This window comes from Copadichromis virginalis, linkage group LG10 (assembly GCF_057382275.1).
Source record: "Copadichromis virginalis isolate Kocher_CV1m ecotype Utaka linkage group LG10, C_Virginalis_male_GT1.1, whole genome shotgun sequence".
Classification (NCBI taxonomy): domain Eukaryota; kingdom Metazoa; phylum Chordata; class Actinopteri; order Cichliformes; family Cichlidae; genus Copadichromis; species Copadichromis virginalis.
The window spans coordinates 30,689,626-30,696,523 of NC_140627.1; positions in this window are offsets into that span (position 1 = coordinate 30,689,626).

The window sequence follows — 6,898 nt, forward strand, 5'->3', positions numbered from 1 at the left end:
CCTTGATTGTTTGCCACATAGATTGATCTCCTGTTTATGCCTCATGTTGCCTCAAATGACAGACTTTGTCATACTAACATTAGACCTCTCCACACTTGATGAGTAAAACCTTTAAAGTCTGATTTGGCTTGGACACAAAAAACCTAGTTGCTTCTATGTGCTCTTTACTAAACCTTCATTGCTTTATTCACAGTTGACAATAATCCTCATATATTTTATACAGGGCCTTGGAGCAGCCTCACTGTGCATCGACTTCCTGAATCAAACTGTTTTATCTCTTTTCCTTCTCTTCCCTTTAAGCTTTCTTATGATTGGCTGCCCATCATGAACACACACTGGAGCAGCAGGAGGGCGGAGCTTCTGTGGTAGAGTGTGGGGTTGCAGCAGCCTGTCTTACTGGATTACGATTATTCTTTGTGGCACAGATTCAATAAGGTGCTGGAAACATTCCTCTGAGGTTTTGGTCCATGTTGATGTGATAAAATTCATGCAGCTGATGCCATGATGAGCTCAAATGTGCTCTACTGGATTGAGATTTGGTGACTGTGGAGGACATTTGAGTACAGTGAGCTTTGTGACACGGTGTGTTATCCTGCTAGAAGCATCAGCCATTAGAAGATGGGTACACTGTGGTCATAAAGGAATGGGCTTAAGCAGCAACAATACTCAGCTAGGCTGTGGCAGTTAAGTGATGCTCAGTTGGTCCTAAGGGACCCAAAGTGTGCAAAGAAAATATCAGGATGGATCCATGCTTTCATGTGACTTACATCACAGTCTGATGCTACAATTCCAAAGGTCACAGCAGAAATCAAAGCTGCTGAATTTGGTCAGTCCCTGCAAACTGTAGCTCCAGGTGTCTGTTCTTAGCTGAGCTTAACTTCAAAGTTTGGTTGTAATGAATTGTTATTTGACTTACTGTCGTCTTCTTATCACCTTGAAACAGTCATTTCCCTCTGATTTCTGCATCAACAAGGCATTTTCACCCAAAGAACTGCTCACTGGATAGTTTGTCTTTTTTTAGGCAGTTCCCTTTAAACCCTACAGACAGGCTTGTGCAGAAAAATCCCAGAAGATCAGCAGTTTCTGAAATACTCAGACCAGCCTGTCTGGCATTGACATCCATGCCAAGTTCCAAGTTGCTTCCACATTTTGAACTTCAGCAGGCTATCTCAACCACGTCTACAGACAAAAGCAGACTAGATCTTCTTTTAGTAATTTAATTTATAGTTATAATGATGAACACAATTTTGTTTTGAGGAAATTCTATATTTTCTATTGTGGCATTGTTGTATTTTTAGAATAGTAATCCTGTGTAAGCTGGACTTCAGCAAAGCAGCACTGTTGTATCTATATATATACCGCAGTGTCACATCCATTCAAATATGCATTAACCTTCTGATATAACCAGCATCAGGACACAGAGACATCTCCCCACTTTAATCACTGACTCTTGACGCTTTCCTCTCTCCTCTCATCCTTTCATCCTTTCATGCTCCACTGTCTGTACTCCTCAAAGTCACATGAAACACACAGACACATATGTCTGAAGCACACTAAAACACACACACACACACACACACACACACACACACACACACACACACACACACACACACACACAGTCACCTGAATCTGAAGACCCTGACTCAGCATTTAACAAGTGTCACTCAAGGGCAACACACACTAACTCACACAGCTGGAGTTTGGGAGAGATTAGCGATGGTGTGTGTGTTGGTGTGTCTTACCTTTGTGGCCCGTACTGTCATGCTTCCAGGACTTGAAGCAGCTGAGTCCCATGCTGCAGCACTCCTGCGAAGCGCAAACTTCACACGGCAATGAGGAATTTTTTTTGAAGACTAGTAACTGAATGTGAGCATTTCGGAGAGTGCAGTTGCATAAAAATGAAAAAACAAACATACAAAACAAGATTCTTCTAATTTTGCTGTCGTTGCACTTACTCTTCCTCCTCCTATCAGCACCCAGTTTCATCTAGCAGGATTTCAGTCTGGTTTTGAACATCTTGGTAGCTCAAAAGGAGTTGGAAAAACCTTTATGGGGGGTATTTCTGGATGGACGTGGACCATGACATACACAATCTTGGAAATGTCCTTGAGTGAAGGTAAACTTTAGATTCTTGGTGGATAATACTGCTTAAAGAGAAGTTCTGGTAGAAATATTTTTAATATGAAATTCCAGATCCCAGCAGGAAGCTTTCTTGGGAAGTTTCAGAGAATTTTTTTCTTTCTTGTGTCTTCTTGTTTTCCTCTTCTATTACTACCCAGTTTTAGTTAGTAGAGTAGTTTTGAACTTCTTGGCACACCATAAAGAGCTCATACTTGTTCAAAAAAAAACTTCAGAAATAGACATTGTTGGTGGACAAAGACCACAAAACACATGTTGTTGTATAGACTTTGGTCTTTTTTTAGTGAAAACTCTTGCAGAGATGCATTTGATGAAGAATTGACCTCAATTTCTTGATGAATACTGTATCAAATGTACATAAAAAAGTGATCCTGATAGTGACAGAAGCTTAATACTATATGTCATTTGAATTGTTTTTTACAAAGAGCTTCCTTCTTAAATGTAAAGACAATCACACATTTCTTGAAAAGAAGTCCAAGTAGATATCAAACCTTAAATACAGGATCCAAATGATTCAGTTCCTTTTGAAGATGATTTCTTGGTGGATATTGTAACGTCAAATGCCTTAAAAGGAAGTTTAAACCAAAGCACGAGATCCAGAGGGATATTAAACTCCTGGAAACCTCAACTTGGCCTTGATTGACAAAAATTTCGACAAAGAATCTTGTAAAGCTGCTGTTCCTATCTGTAAACAGACATGTGTCTGAAGGAGAGGTTTCTCGTAGATGAGGGGTGTGAGATTTTAACTTCAAATGGAATGATATCTCATGGTTACAGAGCCTCTTTCGGTACAAGATTTCAGCTTTGGGATTTGCTGGACAAACACATTATGGGAGGTTCCTGGAGGGAGTCTGTTTTTCTTTAAAGTTGTCATGTTAAATTAGATTTCTAGTGGATACTACTGGACATTAAGCAAAGGGAAGTTCCAGTATACTGCACTCTTTCCCACCTCTGCAAGCAGACAGCTCATCTCTCATGCTCTTCTTAAAATAGTTTTCCCTTCTTCCTTTGAAAATCTTCATTGGGCTTGAGCACCTTGTGTTGATTTTAGGTTGTGGCTACCTAAACAAAAAACAATCACAATTTTTGGCAACATTTTTTCAGCCATCTCTGCTCTGTGAACACAAATGAAAAGATGCATAGCAAGCACAACCTTCCAAATGTTCCAAGTTGCTTGTTAATGAAGCTTCTTCAAATAGCTGTTTTCTCCCTGCAGAACTTCTGGGGTAATGTCAGCCATTACCCCAGCAGATTTCTCTATATCCAGAGCCCAAGACGTCCAGTCTTCATTTTTCCTTTTCCTCAGACACCCATGAACTCATCACTACCTCCAGGAGTGAAACGTCTCACTTTACTTCCTGTATCTCACGATGACTATCAACGGATCAGTATGATTTCCACCCGTCTCTCCCTTTGCATTTCTTTTTAATTGTATATTTTCTTTCAGAAGTTAAAAAGTAAAACCATCTATCCCCCTCCCCATTTTCAGTCCCTCCTACCAGAGAATCAAACTACTCCATCTTCTATTTGAAAAGACACAATCTTAATACTTATTCCTGCATCCTTCCTCGTCTCCCTCTTCACGTCCTTTGCTTTATCTGCTCGTTATCTTGCAGTCTCGCTCCAGTTACAGTCTACACATCTTAATGTCCACGTCATTGCCAGCCCTTTCCTTCTTCTTCCTCCTCTCCATCCCTTTCTATCTGTATCTCTCGTTGTCCCTCCCTTTGTCCCCATCCAGCTTGTCCTTCTGTCTCATTCCCACTATCCCTCTCTCTCTCTCTCTCTGTCTCTTAATTTCCCAGCAGTCTGTATGCCCCCACTTGGCCCCCTCCCCATTTACCTCATCAATAACCATAGTCTCTGCGTGTGCGTGAAGGCTGTGCATTAGGAAAATTGGTTCACTGCGACGCAGTGCTGTTTTACCAAAGTAATCACAGCTGATGGTGAGAGAGAGAGAGACAGAGAAATGGAGAGAGAGAGATGATCTGGCTCAAATTCTGCTGCTGCTGAAGTATGGCCTGCTGCAGAGAGCGCGCACACACACACACACACACACACACACACACACACACACACACACACACACACACACACACACTGGTACCATGATTCAAGCAGACATTAAAGTAAGAGAGGCTGTCCGGTCCAGTCAACTTTTGAACTCCATTAAAGTATGAGGAGCCTCTCTCGCAATACAGTCCAATTCAATAAGCTTCATTGGCCTGATGTAGGATATAATGTACAGTGTACTCCTGGAGCCTTTTTCAATACAAGGAATCAAATAAACAGTTGTCTGCCTAAAGGTTAATACATCAAAAGAATGTGGACATGTGAACTTTACAGTCAAGCTTGACCCCACGAGAACAAAAACAAAAAAGGAGTGGTCAATTTTGAAGGGGGCTGAACAGCCACAGGTATAAAGGGGCCCTCTTGTGGTCATATGAATGACCGAATGTAAACCATCCAACATTTGGACAGATCTAATGTTACACAGAATCTGTATGAGAGTGTCTCAGCTGTAGGGCCAGGGGCTCCTGTTGAAATGATGCTGTAGTGATGTGTAGGTGGACCAGTTTATTTTATTTTATTATTTTATTCATAATTTTCAGGCAAACTTTGACCTGTTTTAACATTTGACAGCACTAAAAATACCTTAAGTGTCATTCTTTTATCCTGAAATTTGATGATTTTTCCTAAAAGTATCCAAAATGTGAATAAAATCTTTACTTTCCCCTGGGGCTGTTCCAGGCCTAAGTTCAGATGGATTTTAGAGCCACTAATGTGCTGCCATTTCAGTGAGTGTGGGAAACAGATGTGCAAGTCCCACACATGCAAGGTTTCCGAACACCGCATTAAATGTACAGACTAGTTTGCAAAAAGCAAACTAATATTGATAATTCTAGATTGTACTTACGAGGACTGTCTTTATAATACAGCAGTGAAGACAGTGTCTAATGATTGTGGTGGTTATATAATAAAACAGAACAGTTCCAGAAAGTTCTTCCCTTTTCGCTTTTAAAAAACTACTTTAAAGTCATTATGGCAGTTAGTTTTTCATGTTTTAGGTAAAATGATGTGTGAAAATACACATTTATCACTGAAAATAAGAGTTGTAAATCCTAAAAAACACACTCTCGATGCTCTTGGAAACATTAATTAGACTTTAACAATTGTTTACTGATGTCAGACGAGCTATTTTTACATTCTAAATCAATCTATGATTCAAAATGACTTATTATGATTGGCCTGGGTCACAACTCACCTGAACTAGATTCATGAACAAATATGAACAGTATACAAAGGTTAATGGCATTATAAAATTGATCTGTAAATGGTTCTAGATGCAGTCTAGTAAGATTTATGTCCCCAACCTAAAAGCAACCATAATGTTAACATGTTCAGATGCTGCCAGATAACGCAGTCGAGCACTACCTGTTTGAAAGCCAAACAATCTCCAACAGCCATCACGCCTAAAGCTTTTTAGCCCTGTTGAATCACTTCCTCACTTTTTCTGAGACAACAAGCAGCCTTAAGTAAGAAAAATAAAAAAACACAATAACAAACACAAAATTCCCAGTTTGCGACACACAGTTGTATCCGTGTCTGTCTGCTCGTGCCGTACTGTAACTCTGCTGGTTTGTGTGACTGATTGACTATATTCTAATCACAGCTGAGAGCTTTCACATCTGTCTGTCAATACATCTGGCAGTGAAAAGGACACTCTTCATTAGAAAGTGGTGTGTGTGTGTGTGTGTGTGTGTGTGTGTGTGTGTGTGTGTGTGTGTGTGAGTGAGAGAGAGAGAGTGTGTCTGTGCTCTGCACTAAATTAAATGTGTCACGTCCTCACTATGACTGCATGTCTGTAATGAATCACATGCGTGGAAATATTGCTAACCAGGAGCTCGTTGTCTTCTTTTTCTGAAAAAAAAGAAAAAAAGAATTGATCTCCTTAGTCCAGCAACCTCTAATCACACACACATATCAATCACATAAACTGTCCAGTGGGTTGATACTATAAAGAACAATACAATATAGCACACAGACTATTTATATACTGGTTCTGTTGTTAAATTGTAAATGAAAACTGTTCATGTTATTCAGGAAATATGTTAAATTATCTACTGAGGACTTTATGTTTTAAAGAATTGAATTGACATTTCAGAACTTGTTGTTCTGTAAAGGATATTCCTAAAAAAAACTTCAATAAAGTTTAAAGCCTGATTATTGGCTAAAAAGAGAAGAATATACAATGAAAAAGTCCAAATTTTAAGATAAAATAGGATTTTGGAACTCAAACTAAGTTCTAAATATAAAAGAAATGTCAGATTCAGGTGACTAAAATATCAGGTTAAAAATGTCTGCACACCTGAATGAACGACAAGTCTTTAGGATGAAGGAAAAAACAGAAACTGATAAATTATACACTGTAATAAAGAGTTCAGTAGAAAAATTTTTATTTTGTTTTTTTGTGGCAGTTGACAGACTTTTCCATAAATGATAAAACGGAAAATTCTGTAGATTTACAGTATACTCTCTGTACTATTTATGGACATTTCCTTCAGCTAAAACAAACAGAAAACTAAATTTTCTGTATCACTAACTGATATTTTCAGTGAGGGGCAAAGTACAATAATAAGCGCTTGTCCGGATGAAGACAAACTGTAAACAGCGGCTAAGTGAAAAAAGATCATCTGTGTCCACAAATCCTCAGCAGTGACAACACTTAAACAGCATAGTTCAAAATCCTCAATGC